Consider the following 14809-nt stretch of genomic DNA (forward strand, 5'->3'; position numbering starts at 1 on the left):
GTTATCGTTGACAGTACAATAACACATATGTATGACACTGATAAAGTGTTATGTAAAGTACCCTGACCTACGATAACATAGTCGGTCTTAACACATCAGAAAGTGTTATCGTATGTTTTGATAACACATTTTCGGTGTTATTAAAAGTATTTTTTCTTGTAGTGTGTAAACTATTCGGAATTTTCTGAAAATTTGCAGAATGCTCTAAATAGCTACAATATACACAGTCATAAAAAAAATCGCGCCGATAACTGTTCAAGGGTTGAGAACACTGAGAGCCCTATCGGTAGGGCGTAAAATGAAGCCCCTATAGGAGAATTCCCCTATATATATTATAATTACACAATAGGAAAAACATAAGTAATTTTTAATTAGTTGTGACTAGTAGTTAATAACTTAGTAATCTAATCTTAATTCATTTAGACAATATGCTGAGCACTAGAAAATGGTATTGTTCCTTGCTCTCCCATTGAGATTGGGGAGTTTGAGGCTGTATAATTAGTAGTTGATGGACTCGGAGGACAGTTGGTATTATTATTAGATGTTAAGTCCATGATGTCTGTACCATATCCACCATTATTGAGTTGATTACTATTACTCTTGTTAAAAGTATGGAAGGTGAGGTCTTTTTGGTCAAAGCTTTTGAAAATGTCTCCAATTCTTCTTCCAACCGAATCATGGGAATCCAATAAGATTTGCTTGTGCTCATGAAGGAAAGTAATTGCAAAGATTATGAGTGCAAATAATGAAGAAACGCCGGCTATTAAGAATAGGCCCCAAAAGCTACCAAGGCTAAGACTGTTGGATGAGATTTTGGGGTCATAGTCTAAACAAGCTTTTTGGTCTGTCACTGTAGAGTCCAAGAACTTTACTTAGCTAAGATAGATAATAGTATGATAGTATTTATAGCATTATCTTTGTAACTGTGGATTTTTGGTTCAGACCGGGAATTATTTGGACACTCATAGTAGTACTTATAGATTTTCTAAGCTTAACCTATAGTTTAAGAATATTAAGTATAACCTAAGGTTTGATTAATGTGACTGATATTAAGGATTATATTTATTATATTATAAGGTTTAGACATCAACCAATAGGATTTTAAGCACATGTTATGAATGGTGATTAAGGATTAAGTATTTTTTAGGATTAAATTTAATAAGGAGTAAAGTTTGAATGTTATAGGGTCAGTCAGCAGCTTTGAATACATTGAGGGCTTAGTCAAGGCTGTTTACTCCATTCAAACTTAGCTAAAAATGTGTAATTTCGTGTTTAATTATTCAGCGTATGCCGATATATCGCAGCTATAGGGGGCGATATATCGCAGCACGTAGATACGGAAAACACGAGACGATGCACGGTCACCTCGGGCATACTAGCCCAGGCGATATATCGCCTACAAGGGGCGATATATCGCCTCCTCCAGCATAAATTCAAACTCTTTTGAATTCATTTCCTTTCAGCCATTCAAACTCCTTCAACAGTCCAGCATCTTTTGAACGAGTCTTCAGCCTCTGCTGAACGATTATTCAAATGATTTTCACCTAAAAAGCCATTATTTTTATTCAAGTAAAATCAAGATACTTTCATTCCCACACTCTATAAATAGGAACTAGTACCCAGCCATTATTCACCTTTTACTCTAAGTTCAGAAGCTGCAAGTGCTAGGAGAGTGTGAGAGTTAAACACTTGGGTGGGAAAGTCATAAGCTTAATCATCATAAGCTTATCAAACACTTTGGGAAGTAAGATTCTATAGTATTTCGGTTGTGGTGTAGATTTATCTTACAAGTCTTTGAGGTAACCAAAACTCTAGTTCATTTCTGTATCATGTTATTTTCTTCCTCATAGTCTTCTACTCAATCTCTAACCTTAATCTTCATTTTGGTTAGGGGATCTAAGTTCTTGAAGCACATAAGTTTGGTAAGTGTGACTTTCAATGGTTTAGTCTTCCCATTTCCTTTTCATCTCTTTCCTTCTTTCAACTCACTCTTGTTCATTATGGTTTTAGGAGTGTTCCAAAAGTCCCAACTCAGTCCATTATATCCCGGTAACTTTGGTAAGGAAAATAAGCTAGAATCTATATGTTTATGTTTATGTTTATGTTATCTTATGTGTTATGTTAATGTGTATGTTTGTAGGCTTGGGCTTATGCCCTATTTGACTAACAAGACCCCAAAAAGATTGTGGGCATATGCCTATTTAGCTGGTAGGACCCCACTAATCTCATGGGCATAAGCTTGTTTAGTCTATGGGACCCCAAGTAATAATGGCCATTATAATAAGTGTATTATGTGTTATGATATGTCTTTACGTTATTATGAAATTGATGTGTATGACCATGTGTTAGATTTTTCCTTGCTGGGCATTAGGCTCATTCCTTTATGTTTATGTGCAGGAAAATAGCTTTAGAGGCGGAAAGATTTGTGACGCTTAGAGGATGTGTATCGATGGTGAATGGAGTCAAGGGGCCGAGCGTTATTCGATTCGAGGATGTAGTCTCATTTTAACTTTTATGGTTTTATATGTATTTTCCGCATTTTCTTATGTAATTCTTTTCATTTAAATCATGTTTTGTTTTTAAAGACAATGGGATCCCAAATCCTTCTTAGTATTCTATTTATTTGTATGTAACTCTTATTTTTACAAGTTACTCAATAAAATTATGGTATTTTCGTAAAAATGTAAGTTTTATGTATAGTTTCGTTAATGGTCCAAATAGACTAGATTAGTGGGTCATTACAGTTGGTATCAGAGCAACGGTTCCTTCACATGAAGTTCTCCTCGATACATACGCTCAAAGCTCTGAATCGGACTGCCAAGTAAGTGTTTAAGTTACTAGTTATGTTACTTATGTGTATAGCTAACACCTTTAGTGTTTATGTTTTCAGTTAAGAATGAATGGAGCTTTAACCTACCAAGATATCCGAGCCATTAAGGCTTTAAAAAGAATAAGGGAGCCAAGAAACACTGTAGGAGCATTAGAAAGGATCACTCGAAGGTTGCTTTTGTTTCACCAAGAGATAGGTGGCCTTCAAGAGGCTAAGCAAATAATGCTAAGATCAACCGAACAATATGTACTAGTGATTAGGCTATTTAAATATTTCCATCCTGTAATAGCAACTTTAGAAGAAATATGGGAAGAAATGCATGAGGAGGATGAATTACCATTAGCGATGAGATACTATTTCCTCTTAGTTAGGTTCACCGCAAAATTTGAGTTTCAATTCACAAATGAGCAAAAACATAGGATTCTCACCAACCTTCCTAGGGGACGTTTCGATGCACATGATAATGATGATTATGAGCAAATAGATGATGATATGTTAGATGACGGATCAGATGTAGAAGATCCCGATTTTTAGATTAGAAGTTTTTAGTGTTTGTTTTATTTATTTTGATTGTAATAAGTGAAATTGTTTTTCCAAATGAATAAACATGCTATTTGAATATCATGTGTGAGTTTGATTTTTATTTTTCACAATCATAATAAATACTAAATAAAATGAATAATGACTGAGTTCGGTGAGGGTGGATACAAATCAATGAACCTGGTTTCCTTATTGAGAGTTAGGGGGCCATAGTAGTGGGAACGATTTTACTGATCCCAGCCCTCCCTCAATATGGTTAACTTTGGAACAAAGATAAGTTTCGAGCCTGAGAATTAAGTCATATAGGAAGATTAGAAACACACTTAGAAAATAAAGATGACTTGTTTTTCTAAGTATAGAAACCCACTCTAATAATAAATAAAGACCTATATAATTTTTCATAAGAAGTCATAATAAATAGGTCCGAGATATGTTTGTTTTAGAATAAGTTTTTGCCTTAGAGCCTATTAGGGTAAGTTCTAACAAGTTCTCGACTGTTAGAACTTTTGGTGAAGATGTCGCTCCGAAGATTTGTACGCACCAGCGGAAACGCCTCCAACGTTGTTCCAACGACCAATGATGCCCTCCAGTTCGCAGAAGAGGAGTACGTGCTACTACTAGCCGCAACGCACCGACATCGCCAGCTAACAACACCGCGGAAATCGCTAGACGGCGACAACAAGTCGAGGAACTCTTGCAGCAACAACGTCAACAGGCGCAGACTCAGCCTCAGCCTCCGCCGCAACCGCAGCCGCAGCTACAACAAATGGCCCTAGCACCCCAACAAGTTGGTCCATATGGGGGATGGCCAGTGACGAACTACGCGCCACATCTAGTACCGAATATGGAGTCAGTGTATGAAAGGTTCCACAAGCAGCACGCTCCAAACTTCGAAGGGGCTATAGACCCCTTTGAGGTAAAAGAGTGGCTAAGGAATGTGGAGCCAATTCTTACGCACATGAACCTCAGTAATACGGACCGCATATCCTGCATCTCGTCATTACTCAGGAAGGATGCCAGAATATGGTGGGACTTAGTTCAGCAGACTAACGATGTCACCACCATGATATGGACAAGATTTGTGGAGCCGTTCCACAAGAAGTTTTACACCTCGATAGTCATCGCTAATGATAGAAGAATATGCTCGTCAGTTCAACAGATTAGTCAAGTTTGCACCAGAGTTGGTCCCAACCGACTTTACGAGGTTGACCAAGTTCGTCAGAGGACTTAGACCAAAGATGGAATTAGGGGTTAAGTTAGCAAACCTGGGAACCACTACCTATGCCAATGTTCTAGAAACGGCAATAGAAGTAGAAAGGATTCAGATGAATGTTAATGAGGAGAAGAAGGATTAAACGATGGTTCCAGACCAAAGTCTTTGCCTTGACCCAAGGAGGAACCCATGCTAGTAACAAGCATTTACAGGTCAGATCCTATCCTCGATAGTATATGTTCTAGTATCGCTTGATTGGTAGCAGTATACTCGTATATCTCGTTAGGAATGATAGAAAAACTAGACAAACCTAGTGAAAGATTTAGAACTAGGCTTGTAACCGAGTTGCCTTCGGGCAAAGTACTTCTATCATCACGAATAGTACAAGGCGTACCAATCAAGGTTGAGGACAAGGAACTAGAAGGAGACCTGATAGAGCTGGTGATCAAAGACTTCGACGTCATACTAGGCATGGATTGGCTAGCACGGCATGGCGCAACAATCGATAGCAAACGCAAGAAGGTGATGTTCGAGACTCCTGACGGCCAGAGACGATGCTTCATGGGACAAACTTCAGGATTACGCACCCCGTTAGTGTCATCTCTCAAAACTCAACAAAGGATAGAGAAAGGATGTCAAGCACTCTTAGCCAGCATCACGAACGTGGAAAGGGAGACGCCACTTAAGGATGGAGATGTTCGAGTTATACAAGAATTTCCAGAGGTATTTTCCGATGACTTGCCAGGATTGCCGGCAACTCGAGAGATAGACTTCACGATAGAATTAGTACCAGGCACCGAGCCTATCTCTAAGGCACCATACCGGATGGCACCCACGGAACTCAAGGAGTTAAAGACGCAACTACAAGAACTCCTCGACTTAGGCCAAGCCATTCACCATGGGAAGCTTCGGTACTATTCATGAAGAAGAAGGACGGAAGTATGCGAATGTGCATAGACTATCATGAGCTGAACAAAGTACCCGCTACCTCGAATTGACGATTTGTTTGATCAACTCCGAAAGCGACGGTATTCTTAAAGATTGATCTATGGTCCGGATATCATCAGCTCAAGGTAAAGGGAGAAGATATTCCTAAGACAGCCTTTAGGACCCTGAGACAGCCTTTAGGACTCGTTATAGACATTACGAGTTCTTGGTTATAACTTGTGGTATTACTAACGCACCAGCCGCGTTTATGGACTAAATGAATAGGGTCTTCAAGGATTACTTAGATAAATTCATCGTGCTATTCATCGGCGATATCTTAGTATACTCCAAGGATGAAGTAGAGCACGAGGAACATTTGAGGATGATTTTGACGCGATTGCAGGAGCATAAACTCTACGCCAAGTTCAAGAAATGCGAATCTTGGCTTTCGCAAGTGGCGTTCCTCGGGCACATCATATCGAAAGACGAAGTTGCAGTAGATCCATCAAAGGTAGAGGCCGTGAAGGATCGGCCTAGACCAAAGAACGCGTCAGAGGTAAGAAGCTTCTTAGGGCTAGCAGGTTATTATAGGAAGTTTGTAGAGGGCTTTTCTAAGATAGCCACTCCACACACCAACCTGATCCGGAAGCAACAAAAGTTTAACTGGAACGATAAGTGTGAAGAAAGCTTCCAGTTGCTTAAAGATAAGCTTTGCTCAACACCAGTACTTAGTGTACCGACACCCGACGATAAGTTCGTTGTCTAAATGCAATGCATCAAAGCTAGGATTGGGATGCGTGTTGATGCAAAAACGACAAGGTGATAGCTTACGCCTCACGTCAGTTAAAGGAGTATGAACAACGCTAACCAACTCACGATATGGAGTTGGCAGCGGTGGTCTTTGCATTGAAAATCTGGCGCCATTATCTTTACAGAGAACGGTGCGAGATTTATACGGACCACAAGAGTTTAAAATACTTCTTTACGCAGAAGGAGCTCAACATGAGGCAGCGCAGGTGGATAGAATTAGTCAAGGATTACGACTGCGAAATCCTATACCACCCAGGGAAGGCGAACGTAGTTGTCGATGCGCTTAGTAGGAAAAGCTATGGGAACTTAGCAGTCTTATCCGGAATAGAAAAGCCGCTACAGCAGGAGCTTATCAGTGCCAGAATAGAAGTGGTTGTAGGCAAGCTGGCTAACCTGTCTATCCAATCAAATTTGTTAGAGGATATACGAATTGGTCAAGGACATGATGACACACTAGTAGCACACATGGATGCAGTCAGAGAAGGCAAGAATACCGATTTCTCAATATCTAGCTGTTATACCCAAAAAATAGGAAGGTGCATTCTAGGAGAGTTAAGGGGAATGGTCCTAGGAGACCCCAAGGAGGGTGTGGTCCTAGGAGACCCCAAGGAGGGTGTGGTCCTAGGAGACCCCAAGGGTGTGTAGGAGGTAAGCCTCCCAAGGTTTTCTAAGTGTTGGCCCGAACGTGTCCAAGGTAAATAGCTAAGGAGGAGGAGTCTCATGCAAGAGAACGGAGACTTAGACTTTCATAAGGAAAGTCTATACAATGTTCGATCGGACATGTTTGGGAGATGCTAAAGAAGGTTCCCTCAATGTTGTCCAAGGTGAGGTTCCCTCAATGTTGTCAAAGGTGAGGTTCCCTCAATGTTGTCCAAGGTGAGGTTCCCTCAATATTGTCCAAGGTGAGGTTCCCTCAATGTTGTCCAAGGTGAGGTTCCCTCAATGTTGTCCAAGGTGAGGTTCCCTCAATGTTGTTCAAGGTGAGGTGCCAAGGAGGTTGCCTCGGACCACCTTGGTCCGAGGAGAAGCCAAGGAGATTGGTTCAAGGAGGAACATGGCATGCTAGAGGAGAGTGCATGTTAGAGGAGAGAAGTGCATCTCCTACCACCATGCACGTTCAACCCACCAAAAGCATATCCTACCACCATGCATGTTCAACCAGCACTTGCATGGGTAGTGGGTAGGAGGTGGACCAACTAGCTAGAGGAGACTAAGTCAGACACAACTTCAACAACATACGCGGGAATCTCTCATTCTTCCCACAAATGGGGAGTTTGTTACATTTCGAATTTTGAATGTTTATTTGTAATATAAATGTAATAAATATAATAAAATATCCCTATTATAAGGGGATATCAGTTGAGGATCCCAGGCCTATAAATAGAGAGCTTATGGGATGAGAGAAGGTTTCTTCTTCTGCTTCTTCTTTCTAGAGAGAGAAAATTGGGACTGTCTATTCTAGAGAGAGAAAGTGCTGAAATTAGAGAGAATTCTTGTATTTTCACAATTTATACTGAGGAAACTCAGTTGGCATAGTTCATCTGATCTTGAGTATAGATTTATAAATCACAACTCTAAGTGGATTAGGCTATTACCGACAATCGGGGCTGAACCACTATAAAAATCTCCGATGTTCTTTACTTTTCTTGTTTATACCGTTTGTCGTCGTTTTGATTTCTCTTGAAGGCTTGTCGTTATTGACGTGCTCACGTCGTTGGCTAAAAACGCAGTCAACATTTTGGTGCTTTCATTGAGAGCCTGAAGAGAAGAACAGACGGTCCCTAAAGCAAGATGGCGCCTAAGAACACCACTGCTGCTTCCAAGAGGACAAACTCCTCTAAAGAACCTGCTAGATCTGAAGGTCCTTGCCCACAATATCATGAGAATGAGCCTAGAGTCATGCTTGAGGATGTGACTCCAGGAGTCGAAGAGCTCCAAGAGACCATGGGGGCCTTCCAGGAGGAGATGGCACGATTCCACGCTAGGCAAGAGGCGTTTGCTGAAGAGATGGCCAGGCAGAGAGCTGCCTTAGAGCAGCAAAAACGCGATATGGAGGCCAGAAGTGAGGAGCTCAGACAACAACAGGAGGAGGTCAACCAGAAACATCGTGAAGCAGCGTTTGCTTTGGAGGCAGCTACCAAGTTGGCCCAGGCCAATGCCCAAGCTACAGCACGAGGGGCAACCACTCCAGGAGCAAGGACCACAGAAGCTGGTGGTAGGAGTAATGATAGACCAAGGAGGGGTGGTAATAACCCACCTAGTGAGGGAGATGGAGTTCGATCGCACACTACCTCAACCCAAGGGGAGCACTCTAGAACCCCCTCCAGAAGTCACCGATCGGGCAGTAAAAAGACTCCACCTGGGAAGGAGCAAAATAAAGCTCCTAGAGAGAAGAGGACCTCTCAGTTCAAAGATGGGCATGGTGGGGATGAGGCTGATAGTCATCCAACCAGCCAATCCAAGGAAAAGGAGGGCCACAACCCACAAGGAGGAGAACACTGCCCAGAGCGTGCCAAGAAGCCTCCATTGCACCCCGACCAGCGGCGTAGCAGGAGAGATGAAGTCCCACGTAGTAAGCCCACTGGGAAATTGAAGAGTACGGTGTTTGATCGGGTAGGAGAGCATGCTTCTCAGAAGGATCTGAGGGACGTTATCACCAACAAGAGGAGGACCGTCCCGGTCGAAGGGCAAAATCTGGACCGTCCTACCAGTCAATTAGAAATACTTGACGGTGGCGTGCCAGATGGTAATGCCCGACCAGGCGGTCAAAACCTTGGAACCTCATCAGTTGCACCAGCTATCCAAGCCCAGCTTGACATGCTAGCAGCTGCAGTGCAAGGTTTTTCGAAGCGACCTTCCGAGATAGATCCGATAGACTACCGGAGTGGCAGCCCGTTCTCTGCTCGAATAAGAGCAGCCCAACCACCAGCAAAGTACAAAGCATCGGTACTGCCAATTTATACCGAAAAGGCAGACCCAATAAGACATGTTGGGAAGTTTGAGGACCAGATGGAACTACTCGGGGTGAGTGATGACTATCGGTGTAGAGTCTTCCCCACCACCTTGACGGACACTGCCCAAGAGTGGTATTGGAGGTTTAAACCAAACTCCATTACCTCTTGGGAGTCATTCAGGAAGGAGTTTTGTAGACAATTTAGCACTGCCCGGACTCCACCAGTTTATGCCAACGACTTGGCAGATATCAAACAAAGAAAAGATGAGTCTCTAAAGAGCTATATACAGAGGTTCATGAGAGAAGCCAATAGAGCAACCGCTGTAGGAGACGAGGGGAAGATGGTTGCCATATCTGCTGGGATAATTTATCGGAGTCCTCTATGGGACAGCATCCATCGCCATCCAATCTCAACACTTCAACAATTTCTTGACCGGGCGGAAAAATATATGAATTTGGATGATGCGATAGAGAAGGGGGAGAATGGCATAAACAACCCAAGCAGACCAACTGACTCTCCTAGTGATGGTGGAAAGAAACGTAGAAGTAATGGGTCTGACCACCATGAAGAAAAGAAGGCAAAGGTGGATTCAAGTGAGAAGCCAACCAAGTATGAGCCTCAATTTACCAACTACACCACTCTCTCAACCAGTAGAGCAGAGATATATCTTGCTAGTCAAGAGGAGGTTCCTTACAAGAAGCCTCCACCCATCAGGAGGAGTATGATGAGGAGGAGTGCTAGGAGCAGGAATCGTTGGAGTGGCGTGCACATAGAGCGTCGAAGGAGATATTATTTTTAAATATCGCTTTCAGAGTGGTAGCTTGGTTTCGAGTTTTTTAGACTTGTTATTTAAGTTTGGTGTATGAACTGGTTATTTGCTAACCAGTCATTTTATTTTGAACAATTTTGGTTGTTTAAGACTCGTTGTTAGACATGTTTTGTCATTTTTAATTTACGAGTAATAAAAGAGACTACGCGCAGCGTGGTCGATTCTTGCTACAAATATGCATGTGTGTTAATTATCCGAGCAGTGTTCAACTGATCGATGTGTTCAAGCAGTGTTCAACTGCTTGAGTATTTTCCATATATTCTATGTGTTTCATGAGTAGTTAACTGCTCGAACAGATTCAGTCATGTAGCAAGTGACTAAGGGTCTTTCAACCTCCAACCACCTGGGGGGCACATGGGGTATGCTGGTATATAACTTAACACAGGCAATGAGAGCACGAGGTAATATATCTGTTTTTAGGCTGACTTGTAAATTTTCGAAGTCCAAAGAGGCCATTAAGCTAACTTGCTTGGCAAAGCTTAAGTAACTTGGAATTTTTTAAAATCTCAAGTTAGGAGCAGATATTCGTGTGACCATAAACATCATGCTCATAAAATGTTAGAGCAATAAGAGTGTGAGAAAGTATACTTAGCATGGACTTATGAAATGTCTAGAATTTCTAAGTTAGAAAACTAAGTACTCATGCGAAAATCTAAGGCATACACCAGAGTGACTTTACTCTTCACAAAAAACTTATAACTTTTTAAGTCTAGAGGAGACTTAGAATGTTTTAAGTTAACAAGGAGAAGTAAAGTCTAAATGCCAACAGCTACAAGTTTATCTCACCAGGTGCAAAGTTTTCTTGCTCAGGAGAGCAGATACAACTTCCCTGGTAGGCTAAGCATGTATCACCAATCAACTTCCCTGGAGTGAATCAAACAAATGCATGCAAAATAGATGCTACGTGGTGAAAATTTGTCCTTGGGAGGAGAAGTCAAGTTTTCACCAAGATTGATTGAGAGAAATCAATCTCTCAAAATAAATTTGGGAGGGTCGAACAAGGTGCTTTGATGGTTTTTCCTAAAAGTACCGAAGAGTGCCCAAGCAAATGCATAAAAATGTGGTGTCCAAGCATACCTTGAGATGGCCGATCGGATGCATGTTGATCCAAGGAGCATCTCACCTACGTCTAAGGATCTAGGCCCAGAAATATTGGTGCCTAAGGTACTGCATCTGAGGAGGAGAAACACGCTTGAGTGGTTGGAAGCTACATTATATCCGATCGGAGTGGGGGGCATTCGTCTGAGGAGATGTGTTTAGTTCCAAGGAGAAGCGTCCAAATGGTGATGCTGCCTATGTCCGATCGGATGTGCATGCTTAGAAGACTGGCTACTGTTCCATGCATTGCATTGCATTCATGTTAACACGGCTTATGCCTGTTTGTCCATGCTCACGATCAATACAGGTGCTTAAAGTGTTTGAAAAATTTGGTGTCCAAGCATACTTTGAGATGGCCGATCGGATGCATGTTGATCCAAGGAGCATCTCACCTACGTCCAAGGATCTAGGCTAGAAATATGGGTGCCTAAGGTGCTACATCCGACCAAGAGGAAACAAGAAGTATCCAATCGGACCTAGGTCTTTGGCACCATAAGAAAAGAAGTGTTCGATCGGACAAGAAGTGTGCCTAAGGTGCTACATTCGACCAAGAGATAGACTTGGATCTTGGCCAAAGAGAGGCCACGAAGTGACCGATCAGACCTTAGTTGGAGGAGCCAAAAGCTTGGCTCGGGCCATGTCCGAGGAGAAGCCAAGACATTGGCTTGGACCTTGGTTCAAGGAAAGGCCGTGAGAGCCATGTTGCATATCTCTGATCGAACCATGTTGAATATCTCCGATCGGACTATGTCAAGGAAAGCCATGCATGTGTGCCAAGGGTCCGATCGGACATGGTTGGAGGAGCCAAATGCTTGGATCGGACCTATCCGAGGTGAGCTTCAAAAAGATTGGCTCGGACCAAGTCCAAGGAAAGGTCCCATGCATGCCCAAAAGATAAACTCAAGAGTGCATGCCTGCCTGCCTTGTGTCTAAGAGTATATGCACCCGATCGGACATAATTGGAGGAGCCAAGAAGTGTCCGATCGGACCTTAGTTTGAACTTCCAAAAATATGTAGCTGGGACATGTCTGAAGAGAGCCAAAGTGATTGCCTTGGACCCATACCCGAGGAGAGTGCCTGCATTCGATCGGATCACATCCAAGGAGACCATGTTTTGCATGGTGCAGGCCGAGCATATCCAAGGAGCCTAATGCATGTGTCCGATCGGACAATGTCATGAAAGCTCAGTCCGAGGAGACCGTGCATCCGTTCCAAGATGGTTGGCTCGGACCAAGTCCAAGGAGAAGTCCCATGCATACCCAAAAGATGAACTTAGTTTTTGGCCAAGGGTATGCAATGTCCGATCGGACATGATCTGAGATGCCAAGAAGAGTGTTCTTCCGATCGGGCATGGTTGGAGATTGGACTTAGATTTTGGCCAAGGAGAGGCCACACAAGCTTCGATCGGACCGTGTCCGAAGAGAAGCCAAGTCATTGGCTTAGATTTTAGATCGAGGAAAGGCCATGGAAGCTCCGATCGGACCATATCATGAAAGCTCCGATCGGACATAGTTGGAGGAGCCTAGTGCGTTTGGCTCGGACATGTCCGAGGTGAACTTCCAAGATGTGTGGCTCGGACCACCTTGGTCCGAGGAGATTGCAAAAATATGCCCGATCGGACCCTAGTCTGAGAAGCCAAGAAATTGCCTCGGAGGAGAAGACAAGGAATTCACCCATGGTCCGATCGGATTCACCTATGGTCCGATCGATCACCGAAATTCTAATCCGAGCGCAACCAAATCGAGGATATTCAACAACTTGTCTCTATACTATGATGTTTTTGCAACATATACAAAGGGAGCTTATGTTTTCATTACATCAAGAAAATAGAGTTTGAAGAAATCACAAGGCAAGTTCGAGACAAGTTCTGTCATGGGAGTTTACGTGAAAGTTATCAACCGGATAGGAGCTTTGGGATGACCTCGAGAGCATTTTGCTAGAAGAAAAGTTTATCATACGAGGGAAATCGTATAATAAACTTGGGGGGCAAATGTTATACCCAAAAAATAGGAAGGTGCATTCTAGGAGAGTTAAGGGGAATGGTCCTAGGAGACCCCAAGGAGGGTGTGGTCCTAGGAGACCCCAAGGGTGTGTAGGAGGTAAGCCTCCCAAGGTTTTCTAAGTGTTGGCCCGAACGTGTCCAAGGTAAATAGCTAAGGAGGAGGAGTCTCATGCAAGAGAATGGAGACTTAGACTTTCATAAGGAAAGTCTATACAATGTTCGATCGGACATGTTTGGGAGATGCTAAAGAAGGTTCCCTCAATGTTGTCCAAGGTGAGGTTCCCTCAATGTTGTCAAAGGTGAGGTTCCCTCAATGTTGTCCAAGGTGAGGTTCCCTCAATATTGTTCAAGGTGAGGTGCCAAGGAGGTTGCCTCGGACCACCTTGGTCCGAGGAGAAGCCAAGGAGATTGGTTCAAGGAGGAACATGGCATGCTAGAGGAGAGTGCATGTTAGAGGAGAGAAGTGCATCTCCTACCACCATGCACGTTCAACCCACCAAAAGCATATCCTACCACCATGCATGTTCAACCAGCACTTGCATGGGTAGTGGGTAGGAGGTGGACCAACTAGCTAGAGGAGACTAAGTCAGACACAACTTCAACAACATACGCGGGAATCTCTCATTCTTCCCACAAATGGGGAGTTTGTTACATTTCGAATTTTGAATGTTTATTTGTAATATAAATGTAATAAATATAATAAAATATCCCTATTATAAGGGGATATCAGTTGAGGATCCCAGGCCTATAAATAGAGAGCTTATGGGATGAGAGAAGGTTTCTTCTTCTGCTTCTTCTTTCTAGAGAGAGAAAATTGGGACTGTCTATTCTAGAGAGAGAAAGTGCTGAAATTAGAGAGAATTCTTGTATTTTCACAATTTATACTGAGGAAACTCAGTTGGCATAGTTCATCTGATCTTGAGTATAGATTTATAAATCACAACTCTAAGTGGATTAGGCTATTACCGACAATCGGGGCTGAACCACTATAAAAATCTCCGATGTTCTTTACTTTTCTTGTTTATACCGTTTGTCGTCGTTTTGATTTCTCTTGAAGGCTTGTCGTTATTGACGTGCTCACGTCGTTGGCTAAAAACGCAGTCAACACTAGCCAAGGCTTATTGAGATATAAGGATCGGGTATGCGTGCCAGACGATCAAAGTATTAAGAAGACGATCCTAGAAGAAGCGCACAATACCCCGTACTCAGTTCATCCAGGGTCTACCAAGATGACTCATGACATCAGGGCAGTCTATTGGTGGCCAGGGATGAAAAAGGACATAGCGGAGTATGTATCTAAGTGCCTTGTATGCCAGCAAGTGAAGGCGGAGCATCAGCGGCCTGCAGGATTATTGCAACCGCTTAGCATACCAGAATGGAAGTGGGACGATATAGCCATGGACTTCGTGACGGGTCTGCCAAAGACGAATAAGCAGCATGATTCTGCTTGGATAGTCATAGATAGACTAACCAAGTTGGCTCATTTTCTGCCTGTTAAGACTTCATACACGGCAGACCAATATGCAGACATCTACATCCAAGAGATTGTACGATTTCATGGAATCCCCAAGACGATAGTGTCAGATAGAGGATCAGTTTTTACGTC

The sequence above is a fragment of the Humulus lupulus genome, chromosome X, assembly GCF_963169125.1.
Source record: "Humulus lupulus chromosome X, drHumLupu1.1, whole genome shotgun sequence".
In the NCBI taxonomy this organism is placed as follows: Eukaryota; Viridiplantae; Streptophyta; class Magnoliopsida; order Rosales; family Cannabaceae; genus Humulus; species Humulus lupulus.